This window comes from Glycine max, chromosome 12 (assembly GCF_000004515.6).
Source record: "Glycine max cultivar Williams 82 chromosome 12, Glycine_max_v4.0, whole genome shotgun sequence".
NCBI classification, from domain to species: domain Eukaryota; kingdom Viridiplantae; phylum Streptophyta; class Magnoliopsida; order Fabales; family Fabaceae; genus Glycine; species Glycine max.
In genome coordinates, this window is record NC_038248.2 from 15,933,313 (window position 1) to 15,948,129 (window position 14,817).

Sequence of the window (14,817 nt, forward strand, 5' to 3'; positions counted from 1 at the left end):
GGACTTGAGATAAATGTCCAATATTTTCTATGACTTATTCATTGTTGTATCAATTTTATTAAATTGTTTCTAAAATTTATTTGACTTTATTCATTGTTCTAAAATTTATTCATTATGTGGAAGCCCCATTATTGTGTTGTCGACCAATGCCAGAATTAAGGAAGCCTAGGGTATACTATCATATATAGTTTGTTGTTTTTCCTTTTCATCACATCCGACTTATGCTTCTATTTCTGACTGCTGTAGGATCCTATCCATCCTCAGTTAGCAATTCTTTGGAGGCTTCTAAGTTGGCTATTAATCAGCCGGTGGCAACGAGGCGAGAATTCAATCAGAGGTATTTTGCTGATCTTTTATGCATGTTGGTCTGCCTTATGAGGTTTTTCTTTTGTTTCATCCATGTTGGCTTTCTTTCATAGAGAATTTTTTCCTTTTTCAAAACCTGCAATATTGTTTGATTTTCTGTGTGGTTGGTTTGTTATGGATGTTTTTCAAAGATCACTAAATAAGATTAGTGTGGGGTAAACCTGTTATCTATGTTTCCTATTTGTTAGGTTCAATACAAAGTCTAATCAAAAGAACTGCCATCTAAACTCTATTAACTCCATTTAGACTGTTGTTGTTTGCTCACTTGGCCCACCAATAGTTTCTGTTACTATCAGCACTATTAATAGGAATCTTTAAAGTGGTGCCTGCTTGACTAAATCACATTAACTTTATTCATGTTTAACACTCCTGATAATTTCAATCCTTAACTTTAAACTAATTGGCCAACTTATTAATCAGATATGTATTTCCTTTTATATTTTTCCAGGTTTTGTTGCATGCATTTGTCAAATTTGCTTCTATTTCACTGTTGCATTTTCCTGTCAATCTTACTTTTTTATGCTTCTTTGTTGTTTTTCCTCTTTATCACATTGACCTGATGCTTCTGTTTTCCATTGGTACATAGGTTCCTATCCATGATTAGCTAGCAATTGTTTTCAGTCAATTATGTCATAGGATGCATTACTTTCAGGAGCTCAGTCCAATATTGTTTGCCGAGATTAATTGCATTCCTTGGGTGAACCTGTTATTTATATTTCATATGTATTTTGTTCAATGGAAAATCTAACCAAAAGTATTGGCAACTAAAGTCTATTAGTTAAAATCTATCAGCAATATTGATGCAATTGTTATGCATAACTATGGATGCTGTTTTTAACCCGTACTACTGCAATATTTCTTTCTTTTGAATAGTGGTTGATTCTTAAAGTCAAATTAACTTTGCTTGCCTTAAACACTGCTGATGCTTTTAATTGTTAAGCTTTAACTGATGTGGCAATTTTTAAATCATATATTATTTTACTTTGACCCCAAAGTATCAGATATGGTATATCTGATATGCATTTCCTTTGATATGTTATTAGATTTTGTGTCATGCTTTACACAAAATTGCTTTTATTTAACATTTGCTTTCTAGAGACAATTGCCATAATTCTCTTTGGTGTAATATCTTATCTAATCTATCAATATACGTGCTCTGCATTCATCTGTGCCAAAATTTCAGATTCGTTTATAAAAAAACATTACTTCCTATATCATATGATTTTGATCCAACGATGATGGATGAGGTCAACTTCCAATTATATTTCTGCCCATGCAAAATTTAGAATGTTGTTATCCTCTGCTATGCATTTCTTTAACAAAAATTCTCAGTATCAGCCCAAGTTCATTAAATTAGAAACCAAGTGACAAACCTCAGCCAGCATTGTTTGATCATGTTGCTGTGTAGCATTGAAAGCATTTACGATATAATTATTTACTATGCATGAATAACCCTTCAGCTGCTTGCACAACCGTGTACCTTGCGAATGATTCTAACGCCCTTGCAACCTTGACTCTTCAGAAACAACAATTGAGACTGCACACTTGCCAACCAAACCAATCTGCCATTAATTGGAACTTTGGGAAATGCAATAATTTAATGCATGCAATTTGCTGCTTCAGCTTCCTATTACACACTGAAGGAGAGTTTATATAGTAAAGGATGCAGAAGCTTCATGATATTGTTGCAATCTCCTATTTGAGATTTCCCCCCGAAGAACAATTAGCTTCTGACCATCCCAAAGATGAGCATAACATCATTAACAGCCTCAAGCAGGGTAAGCCGGCTAAAAAACTTTTATTTACTTAGCTTTTGTTTTCAATTAACTGCTTCTCTTCACACTGAATGGTCACTGCAACTACAATAATCATGGCTGCCTTATTGCAGATGAGGAATCCCATAATGAGGCGGCCCTACATATTACAATTTATTGCTGTATTACACAATGAGAAGGAGATATTTAGCTACTCTTTTATTCATATTGGTTTTTTCACGCATTCCTTTTACCTGATACATAACACTTGCGGTTACCACATTTTCTGGCCAAGACTATATAGAAATGCCTCCATTCTACCATGAACAGTGGGCACCGCATTACCCCGAATTTGCCCGTTTTGACTATGATGGAGCCTCATACCAGATACGACTTAGACAGTATCGAGGAAAATTGTTCTTTACTGTTGGCCTCAAACAGTTGAGGAACCACTTAAATATCTACGAGTTAGTAACCATCAATTTTATGGCCTGTGAACACAAATGGATTTTCAACCTCCATTTCACTCCTCTACTGGAACAACAAGCATGCGGCAGACCCTTACCCGTATTTAGAATGCATGTCGGGACTATTGAACTCACTCAAGCCCTGCTTGGTGATCCTAAACCATTGGTAATCTATATTAACTATTTTCACGTTATTAGCAATTTTTTACACAAAAATTTAACTCAGTTTTATTTTATATTCAGAGACTTCCACCTATTGCAGCAGTACACCTTCCTTCTTGCGGTTTCCATATGACCATTTTAAGAAAGTTCGGCCCTCCATTACAATGGCCTATTGTCCTGGTTAGCCCTGGCTTTCATGGCAAGTATGTTGCGCAACCATGGTACCGGTTTCTTGCTGAAGATGATTTTGTTCATGGAGACGAGCTTTTATTCTACTACAGACCTCGTGAGGATATTTGGGAAATGGTTATTAGGAAATAGAGAAATTGGGGCGACAATGATGGTAACTGAATTTTAATTTCTATTTTGTTAGTTTATAGTTTACAAAAAATGTTTGCTTAATTTTGATCCTCGATGATATGTGAATTCAAAATATTGACTTTTTAAGTTTTATTTATGTATTTCTTCTGAACAATATTTATATATTAATATTATGTTTTTTATGCTTCAATACTGAATCCCATCACACAAACTGTATAATTGAAAAAGTAACATGTTAATGTTTATCTTTTTAAATATCACATTAGTTAGACTGCAAACATTGTATAGAAAAAAATACAATTATAAACATGCTAACAAATAGAAATAGTACCAAACCAAAGATCATTGTAAGCAATCAAAGATAGCAATTTCAGTAAGATTAACCATTTGAAACATCAGGTCACTATTATTCTGAATGCTAGCTTTCTATGTTATATATATATGTGTGTGTGTGTGTGTGTGTGTGTGTGTGTGTGTGTGTGTGTGTGTGTGTGTGTGTGTGTGTGTGTGTGTGTGTGTATCAAATTATGAAAATTCAAATGACATGGTCATTTGCAATAACACTAGGCAAGTATTATTAGGATTTACATAAAAGCATGCCATAAATGAAAGCAGGCCATATGTAATGAGCAATTAACAAAAGATCAGATTGTTGGCAAATATATTTATCAATTATAGCAGTCATTATTGCAATCATTATCTTAGACCAACATAACCGTCACAATTGCATCGAATTTCTCGACCTTCACTTTGGTAATTTCAATCTTTTGATTTTTTTTCTCCCTTAATTTCATGCCTGTGTTGTCTTGCGTTTTAACGCTACTACGTTTCACCGATTTGATTGCTGCTTTCTTCGAGTATTCTTGGGTGTGGTAAAACGATATTTGTTTCTTGCGTTGAACCCTAATGTTTGCTAATTCGTGTTATTAAGGAAAACAGAAGATGGATGAAAGCTAGAGAAAGAAAAGATTAAGGAAGAGAGAGTAATGAGGAAGAGAAAGAGATAAACGGAGGAAGAGAAGATTCAGGATTTGTGCCAGATTATTAAGCGAAATTAAATGGAAATTTGGAGTCCGCCAATAGGAGAATAACACGTGGTGGTGGCAATTAGAAAGGCACCAGAAGGTGACACTTGATGTTGTAAGTTTCTTACTTTCTTTCTTTTCTCATCCTGCAAGTTCCTAAGGAGTACATGTTTGGTAAGGCTTCTTTGGCTTAATCCTTTTTTTTTAAAAAAATATTCTATTTTTTTTTGTAACATTTGGTTGTTTTTTTTTTCCTGCTAACATTTGAAAGACTTGAAATTTGGTAGAACTTCTTTAGATTAAGTATTTTTTTGGTATTTTTTTGTTGCCGCTTTCTTGAGATTTTTGGCTTTTTGTGAATGCATGGTTGGGTTTTTTGTATCTTTTTTTTTGAATCAGTTTCTGGTGGGGTTTGTTTGGGAGAAAGTGTGGTTAAGTAATTTTTTTTCATATTAATATACATCTCTATGTTGTTTTCTTGCATAGTGAGTTCCTTCACCACTGTATCGATATTCATTGGTAAGTTTGTTTCCTTCACCACTGCGCCAATGACCTATTTTCTCAATCTACTCAGTTGGATCACACATCACGATCGAGTCCAAAGGTTTGATTAATTTCCAGATGCCTTCTTTTGTAGCCTTCTCACCAACTTGAAACCTACTCCCTCTGATTGTGTCATTTCCTCACCAACTTGCTTCCTCTGTTTGCTTTCTTTCTTCTTCATTTTGCTTCCTCCATTTGCTTTCTTTCTTCTTCATTTTTGTGGTCTGTCTCTTCCATCTTCACTTCCATTTTATGCTTTTGTTTTCTACTGAGTTTTCCAATTTCTGTTTGAATAAAGGGTTTACTTTTGCTGTTGTGTATTTTTTTTAGGGCCAAGATTTTACTTTTCTTTTCTATTATGCATGTTTACTTGGTGATTCATTGTTCTTTGTTTCGTGTTTCTATTTTTTTTCTTCTGATTTTCCACTTTATTTTTGGTTCCTTTTTTATCTTCTCGCTTACCAGGCTATCGACGAAGAAGCATCTTGTAGGCAAGTTTTTTTCCTTTTTGCTGTTGTGCATGTTTGTTGTTATGCATGTTTTCTTCTTAATAATAGTTATTTTTTCTTACTGATTTTTTAACTCTGTTTTTGGTTCCTTTTTATTGTCCCGGACTATCGACAAAGAAGCATTCAACAAATAAGTTTTTTCCCCTTTTGTTGTTATGCATGTTTGTTTCATTAATATTTGTTTCTATTAGCTGGCAAGTTTTTTTTTTCCCTTTTGTTGTTGTGCATGTTTGTTGTTATGCATGTTTTCTTCTTAATAATAGTTATTTTTTCTTACTGATTTTTCAACTCTGTTTTTGGTTTCTTTTTATTTTTCCGGGCTATCGACGAAGAAGCATCTAGCAGGCAAGTTTTTTTTCCCCTTTTGCTGTTATGCATGTTTGTTTCATTACTATTTGTTTTTATTTGTAAAGTTCTAATTTTGTTTGTTGTTATGCACGTTTTTTCTTAACTAATGGTTATTTTTCCCGGTTGTGACATTGATCTTGGCTGCCTGATATGGTATTTAACAATGGAACTATGCATGCTTTATTTTCGAGAAGAGGGTTAGATGAAGAGAGATACAAGGGGATTGTAAGGATGCTTCTCCCACACCTCACAGATCTGTGAACTTGGAGTTTCATTAATTGAAAAAAAAACAAACGGTAAATGAAATAAAATTCAGAACCTGCAAATATCAACTCATTAAAACACATTATTACATTTTCTGATCAATTCATTATAATGCTAGAGTCAGCAACAAAACAAGCGTAAACATGCATAAAAAAACACAAAGAAAGAAACTTGGCTGTTGGATGTTTTTTCGTGGACCACATTGCAAGCGGGAAAATCAGAAAGAAAACAAAAACAAAGCGGGAAAAATTAGTAAGGAAGGAAAAACACTGAGAAACGAAAAGCAAACATGCATCAGAAGAAAAGCAAAAATTCATGAGAACATCAAAAACACCAAACAAACAACCATGACTTACCAGGAAAACATCAATAACAGCAAGCAAAAGTCAAAACTCCTTCACTCAAAAAAAAAATGGACAATAACAAAGGGACCAAAACAACGAAAAACAAAAAGTTAACATGTATGAGAACGAAAAGAAAATATGCATGAGAACAGCAGGGAAAGAAAAGCAAAACCTGATTTGCCGTCAAAAAAATGCACAACAAGAAAAGCAAAGTGGAGCACGATCAGAACTATCCTGAAGAACGAACAAAGGTGAAGATGGAAGAGATGAACGATGATACAAAACATCAATGGGAGTAGGTGCAGAAACAATGCCGATCATTAAGCGAAATTAAATGGGAAATTGAAATCTGCCAATCAGGAAGCGCCATGTGGCAATGACAACAAAAAAACGGTGGCAATGGCAGCATTTCAGGTATGGGATTTTTCTCCAACCTTATTCTTTTAAATTTGAAGCGGTAAGGAAATGATTTAACATTTCTTTGTGATTGCAGGTTGGCAATGGTTGATCAAAAGATTACAACCATCACAAAAATAAGTGTCTTCTTCTCCAGGCTTCTCCCATCGTTTCCTCACCAAATTGAAACCTGATTCCTCCGTTTGCATCATTTCCTCACCAACTTCTATTTGCTTCCTTTGTTTGCTACATGAAGTTTCATTCGTGCTTTCTTTCTTCTTCGTCTATATTAAGTCTTATAAAAGAGAAGTATTTGGAAAAGTCTGTTGTGCCCCTACCTAGAATTTTGACACGTGTGGCTTATTGATTGGCGGATTTAAACTTCTAATTTTATTTCACTTCTGCGTTGTTTTATATGCTGTTGCGTTGTCTCTCTCAATCATCTCTTTCTCCATTTTTTGCTTCGTCAATCTTCTCCTCTTTTCCTTTGATTTTTTTTGTTTCTTCCTTCATGCAGACGATTACTAGCGATTCCAGCTCCATGCATGCAAGCTGCAGCCTACAATTCCAATCGAGAATGATTTTTTTACCACAACACACTCACCTTCAACTATCATCTTTTTTTTTTTCTTTCACTACAACTTGGTATCTATTTTTTTTTTTTTTAAAAAAACTTCCTTTTCTCTGCGAGTATTTTCTACTATGGCCAAAGAATTTGTAAAGGGATCTGTTCATCAAAATGGCGTCGTCGTCATAAACCCCAAACCAAAATTTAACCATAATTAGTAACCAAAGAGAAAGACACAACTCCCGTCATCACAACAAAAAAAATGCCTTTAATATTGAATTCTATTTTTTTTATTCATTGATTAATTTAATTTAACATTCTTTTTTAAAAAATTGTACTATATTTTTTATAAGTTATCTTTGACCTTAATGGGGGAGATACTTTTAACTCTTATAAATATTTTATTAGTTTTGATTCCTTTGATGTCATTAATATAATTATTGTTTTATTTTTTAAGTTTAATTACACATTTTATCATTCTACTGCGATAATTACTTATGAATTTTATTGTGTAAATTAAATTTTTGTAAATTTGACTATTAAATGTTTTTAAATACATTCTATCATTAAAAAAATTTAAACTACACATTTTATCATTATATTAATAACAAACCAATGTTTTCTTGAAGAATAAAAAAATTACGTTATTTATATAAATTACTAACTTCTTTTTATTGACATGTCACCATTGATAAAATATATAAAAAATTAAAATTTAAGTCATAAAATTTATTAAAAATTGATGATTAAATTTGTAAAATAAAAAATGGTAAAATATATAATTAAGTCTTGGATTTTTATTGGCTATGTATATGAATAATCAAATTAAAGTTTCTCAAGTGACTAATGAAATCAAAGTTTCTGAAGTGTTTTTATACAAATAATTGTAATAATTCTAATAACAACAATAAAATATAGTACATTATTTCCTGATTTTATGCATTTATTAATCCAAAAAATTTCACAACTCAATCATGTATGATAGAAACATCAAACATTTGACCTTTTCAAACTCTGTCCCTATCAACTTCAAACCTACTTCCTTCATTTATGTCATTTCCCCACCAATTTCTTTCCTTCGTTTTCATTTTTTATTCTTCATCTTGGTGTCCTCTTCACTCCCACTTTTCCCTTTTATTTTTAGTTGAAAAATATCTAGAAATTCCTAAAATGCCCATGCTTGAGAGCTTTACATGTAACACTTTTTCTAGAGTTTTTTTTTACTAGATGTGAAACCCAAACACGTACTGATGATGTGAAACCAAACACATATTACACCAATATAGCTTCACCTTCAACACTACCATTATTACTATAGCCTACATAAAAAAAATGAGGACATCGGAGAAAAAAAAATGCAAAATAACACCTTTATAATTCAAGACTGGCCTATCAATCTTATTTTTGCAATCCTTGCATGGCCAAAATGCTATAACTTTCAGCACTGTCATTGTTGCTGTAACTTTTTTTAATGTTGTCATGACAGGAATTAACACTAATATTTTTAACTTATATTTTTTTTAACGTCATATATGTTTACTTCATTATATGCACTAGTATTTCCTATCTCTTAATTTATTATTATTATTATTATTATTATTATTATTATCATTATTATAAATTATGCAGGAGGCATTGAATTTTTAAAACAATACAATCTATTTTACATTCTAACATCTCAACCTTTTTGTGACATTCACCAATCAAAAAACCTCTTTAGCCACTTGCACCACTAACTAGCTTGATAATAAGTTAACTGCATATTCACGTCCAACCTTCACACGTTGTCTGCAAATGCTTCACAGTTCCAAGACCCGTTCAGTTGCCGCAAGTTAAATCCCTACACAAGCCACCTATTAATCTTTTGCAACTACTACTTCACACCACCAAAACATACTACTTTAACCTACACACTTCGCTTCAGGTTTACCAAAACCACTCCTTCGCACATCCTGTCACCATGAATTCGTGTTCATCAACTGCGTCCAGCAAGGTGAGTATAAACCGAATACTCACAAATTATCTCTATTCATGTCATTATTTTTTCCTTGCTTTCGATTCCATCTTTCATACATACCCCGCATAAAAATTGCTCATCTTGCCGTCAATTTTTGCCATTTGCCCGCTTGAAATTTAGGACAGACATGTTTGTGGTTTCTAGGTTTGCATGCATCATTGTCTATGCACAGTAACTTGCAAGAATAGTTACTTAATTTTGTTTCATGGCCCAAATTGTTATTCCATGGACACACAATTTTATTACTTAAATTAACCTACACTTCTAACCACGCCTTTTATTTAAGTTGTTTCTAGATGTAATCCTTTCATGACTCTAGATGTTTTAATTTTGGAAACCTACAACATTGTTTTATTTTCTGTATTTTTTGGTCCTTATAGATGTTTTTCGCTGCTGGTGTCATGTTGTCTTTATTTCCTGCATATTCAAATTGTTATGCTTTACAGATGATGTAATATCCATGTTCTGTTTTGACATTTAATTGATGAACACAATTAAAACTATTCCACACAAAAAAAAAAAACAACTGATTCTCACATCGACATTGTGTTATCTTAGACATTGGGTAGTGCAATCATGTTGTCTTTATTTCCTGAAGATTCGAATGGTTATGTTTTAGAGACCATGTAATATGCATGTTCTGTTTTGAGATTTCCTTAATAAAAATAATAAAATGTATCCCAACATGGTGTGTTCTTAGAACACATACATATATATAATTTATATCTTTGGTTGTGTAATTGTTCAATCTATGTCCACGCATTGGACAATCAAACTTCTTCTGTTTCATCAACGCTAAAATTCAATACCATCACAAATTAGGCAATTGGCTGTACTGCTTTTGATTGGATTTAATTCAGTTATATTAATAACTTACTTGGATAGTTGATTCATACCTAATCTTTTGTCCTCTACATTCACTATTCAGTTAGTTAAGTATCAAATTTTGTATGGTTAACACTAATGATCTCTTATATACATTGTCTGTTATGTAGTTTTGATCATGCTAATTATTTTCGTCAATTGCATTCAGCTTCCTACCTGTTTTAATTATTATCAACCTTTGTCCACAAATTGAACACTCAAACTTCTTCCATTTCATCAATGCTCAAATTCATGACCATATGCTTTGATCTTTTGCTTCCATGAGTATATACAAATTAGACATTTGGTTGTACTGCTGTTGGTTCAATTTCATTCAGTTAATTTTCCTACTTGCATATATCCTAGATTTACTTACTTAAGGATGAAGTTTAGTATGATTAATACTAATGATGTCTTATATGCATTCTCTATTATTTTCTTTTCATTACACTCATTCAAAACTCTGGAACTTTCTTCCATGACTGGTTTTATTTTAATTAATATTCTGCCATCCTAATAGTCACATGTAAAAAAACTTAAACTCAATTAGTATTCAATTTCATCAACAACACAATTAAGGTCTACAAATATCACTTTTCTTGCCTTCTATTTCATTTTTTTTGCCAAACTCCATCAACTGGTTTCTAATATGTTGTGCCAATCAAATTGATTAATATGCATGTTCTCTTCTGTATATTTTTCAAGCACAGATTTACACAACTGATTTTAATATTACCAAACTGTGCCCTCTATTTCTTTCCAACATCAACAAACATAACCTCTCTAACTAAGACAACATACTCAAGTGCTAACTTCTGTTTTTTCAAATGGTCTCTCATTGCAAATCAGAAGTTCAATTATCAGCTGCCTATTAATAGTGCAGTTTAGAGCAGCATTCCATTGTGTCAGGTTCAAATAAAATGGCTACTTTACCTACTTATGCCAACACTACTTTGGATATTGTTTTGGTTTTGTTTAACAGTGATTGACCCTGGAATTGGTGATAAATACGTGGTTGAACCATGGTATCAATTCCTTGAAGAGAGCGATTTCAGCCATGACGATGAAATTTCCTTCTACTATAGACGCATCGAACAGATTTGGGAGATTGTCATCAGACATCAAAAAGATTGGGACGACAGCAACACAAAATAAATCTTAGTTTGACCATTAAATTTATTGTTATTTTGCCAAAACAACTTTTCTAATATGACGAACAATTTTAGTTATATATGTTTCAAACTATAATATCATTGTAATTACTTCAATCAAAGTTTATCAATGCTAAGTGCTAACTCTATTTAAATTTACATACTATTTTTTTATTTTATTTCTACTTTACAAAACCAATAAAGATACATGCTAAAGAAATTACAAACGACCCATGCGTATACACGAGTTACAGACTAGTTTCTCACAAATTGTAATGTATATCACAAATTGTAATGTATATCCATCCGTCCATCCAAACGCAAAACTAAACACCCTCAAAGTAGTGAAAAGGTTAGGCCACAGGTTCAATTTTATCCACTTAATTGTGTCCATTGAAATCATATTACATGTATGAATATGAAGCAATAAAACTAGCGCCTAAATATCCTTGATCAGGCTTCGCTATTTCTATCTTTAATAAATAAAGCTTTGAAAACCTAACCTGCATATAGAGCCATACTCCAAAATTTTCGTTGTTTGGTTTGGAGGGGGTGTTTACTAGTGTTAGTAGACGTGCATATAAAGCATTTGAAAATCATGAAATGCATGTTTCTAGAATTGGTGGTTTACAAGGTCAAACTAGTCTAAGAACTTCTCTGTTTTGGACATTTTACCTTATGTAGCATAGCTTGGATGCAAATTTAGCACAAATTGACAGTCTTTCCGGCTGCAAATGTCAGGAGTGTCTTTAAAGACTTGAAAGGTTGGCTCGTTACGATGAAAGTTGCAACCTTTTTTAAGGAAAGAATTTTATACCATTCATATACGGTACTAAGCCATAAAAGAATTTTAATTTCGTTTTATGTTAAAAAAAATTGTTAATGACGGACAGCATATTACGCTAGAACTTGTAGTTTATCTTCTTTTTTTTTACTTCTAACACTTTTTTTTTTAGTTGTTATGATATATATAAAACAATTAATATAGATTATTATATCATATGTTAATATTAACCGTTAACCTATAATAATTTTGTTCTACTACTCATCATGAGATTCGACATCAATTATAGTGAAATATATATATATATATATATATATATATATATAGTTAACATTAAAAAATATATAACTTTTTTAAGTAGCCATGTTACTACTAACTAATTGCGATTCTTGTTTAATTAAGGTTGTATGTCTCAGATTTATAATTTTCATATTTTAAAAATGAAAACTATTTTTATTAGATGTATCTTCTCTCTATATATAGATATTGTATTTGATAGTTAGTCTATCAATTTTGATTTACAAACATTTACGCTTTTGTCCTACTACATGTCAATTGTCAAGCATCAGTTGTTCAACGTTAATATGTAACTTTTCTTTCCGCTAAACTTATAAAGTATAATATTGATACGTTAAAAGTGAAGACCGAGAAGTGAAAGAACAAGCTGAATCTCACAAACTAGATTTCCATTTCATTTTTGTAATTTTCTATTAATAGTAGCAATCCATACTTTTCAGTTCAGTTAGCACATCATAACATCAACATATTAGTTGAAATGATGGTCAACTAACATTTTTTTAAATATCATGTATCCACGCAAATATTCGCATCATTAATCAACAATATTGAAAGGTTACTTAAATCCTGTTATTTATTACATGTCCTCCATTTTGATGAACTTTTTTCCCCTAGCGTTTCTTATTGTAACATGGGAAATGAGTCATTATTAATAAAACACATTTAAAATCTTAATAAATTTATAAAAAAATTAATATGTAGGTATTATTTTAGAGTCACTATTAGAAAATTGACATTTAACATCCCGATGTTAACATCGATTATGACGAAAACCGATATTAAAAAATATGCGGTGATATTTTTATAAATAAGATGCCATCATTAATATCGGTTTTTTGAAAACCAATGTTAAGAAGGGAATATCAATATCGATTTTTTAAAATCGATATTATATAAGTATTGAAAACATCAGTTTTTAAAAAACCGATTTTATGTGCGCTTAAACAACATTGGTTTTTTAAAAAACCGATGTTGTTGGATTTCTTATAAAAGAAGAGTTCTGGTGCCCAAACCCTTTTTGTATCGTTTTAGTTCTCACATTCTCTCACTCTCTTCCTCCTCCTCGTGGCGCTACAACTCCCATTCTCCTCCTCCTCACGACTCTCATTGTGACTCAACTCCTCGCGACATGACGTGCTCATCGTGCCACCGCTGCGTTCTCGCTTTGTGCTCTCGTTCTCGTTCTCACTTCGTGCTCTTGTTCTCACTCTCACTCTTGCTATCACTCTCACCCTCTCGTTCTCGTTGTCACTCACAACTCTACTCAGTCTGGTTCTCATTCTCGGTCACGAAAGGTTAATTTTATTTCTATGTTTGGTTGTTTCTGTGTTTCTGTGTTTGGTCATGAAAATGCTTGTTAATGGGACTTTGTGTTGATGTGAAAATTTTGCTATATCCTTAGACTCCCAATTTTTTTCATGATAAGAATATCATTCTTGGTTTTCAAAAATGGGTATATGCACTACTATGTCTTTCAACTTCGTGGCATGTACTTGACTAAACTCATATGTGTTGGTTTACTATTAGTAGGTAGGCATGCATATTTATTTTGAATAGTAACTTTAATATTGTAAATGGAGTTTAGAAACGATGGATGAAGATCAACAGAACTGGAAGGAAATGACTAAGATAATGATGAAGATTAAAAAAAAAAACAGCGGAAATTTTCAATAGAATTCATATTATGGATCAAGTTATAAATTTCAAGACTATTATCAAATAAACATGATGTGATATAATACATTCACTTGTATTAGTTTGCTTGTTAAATGTAGCCTTAGGATAAAGTCAGTAGATCATTTGCTATAAGATGAAAGGATGAACTAGAACATATTTGGCATCTGTTAGACAATAATAACAATATGCACTTTGTTACGTACAACCAAGATCGTGAGCCTAACTCTACTGGCACTACTAAAAAAAAGCTTTCTACATCGCCCAATTAACATCGGTTATAGCTAAAACCGATGTTAACGAAAGTGCGGTGGCATTTTTGTAAATAAGTAGACTTAGTTAACATCGGTTTTTCCAAAACTGATGTTAGTATGCCGTTGTTAACATCGGTTTTGTAAAAACCGATGTTATCGAGTCGATGTTAACATCGGTTTTATTATAACCGATGTTACGTAGTTGATGTTAACTTCAGTTATTTTTAAAAAACCGATGTTGTTATCATTATAAATTAAACTTCTGAAATTGCACAACCCGCGCGCTTGAACCCTATCGTTCTTCTTCTTTCTCCTTGTGTCAAAGTCGCCTGCGCTTCCGTGACTACAACCACATTGTGGAGATCGTGTTTGTGGAGATCGTCTTTGCCACTTATCCATTGAGGTACGTCCTTTCATTTTAACATTAGGCATTCGTCGTTTTAACATTAGGCATTCGTCGTTTTAACCCAGGGCGTTATTGTTGTTTCTCCTTCTTCCTGAGTTCGTGTTTGTCGCAAACTGGGCTGCGCTTCCGTGACTGCAACCACATTGTCGAGTTCGCGTTTGTGGAGTTTGTGTCTGCGCTTCCATCGAAGGTATGTCTTTGTTGTATGTTAATGATGAAAATCCATTGTTCAATGGTCTGTTTCTGTTGTGATGTTTCAAAACCCTAGTTAGGCACAAAGGGTTAATCGTAACTGAATGTGTA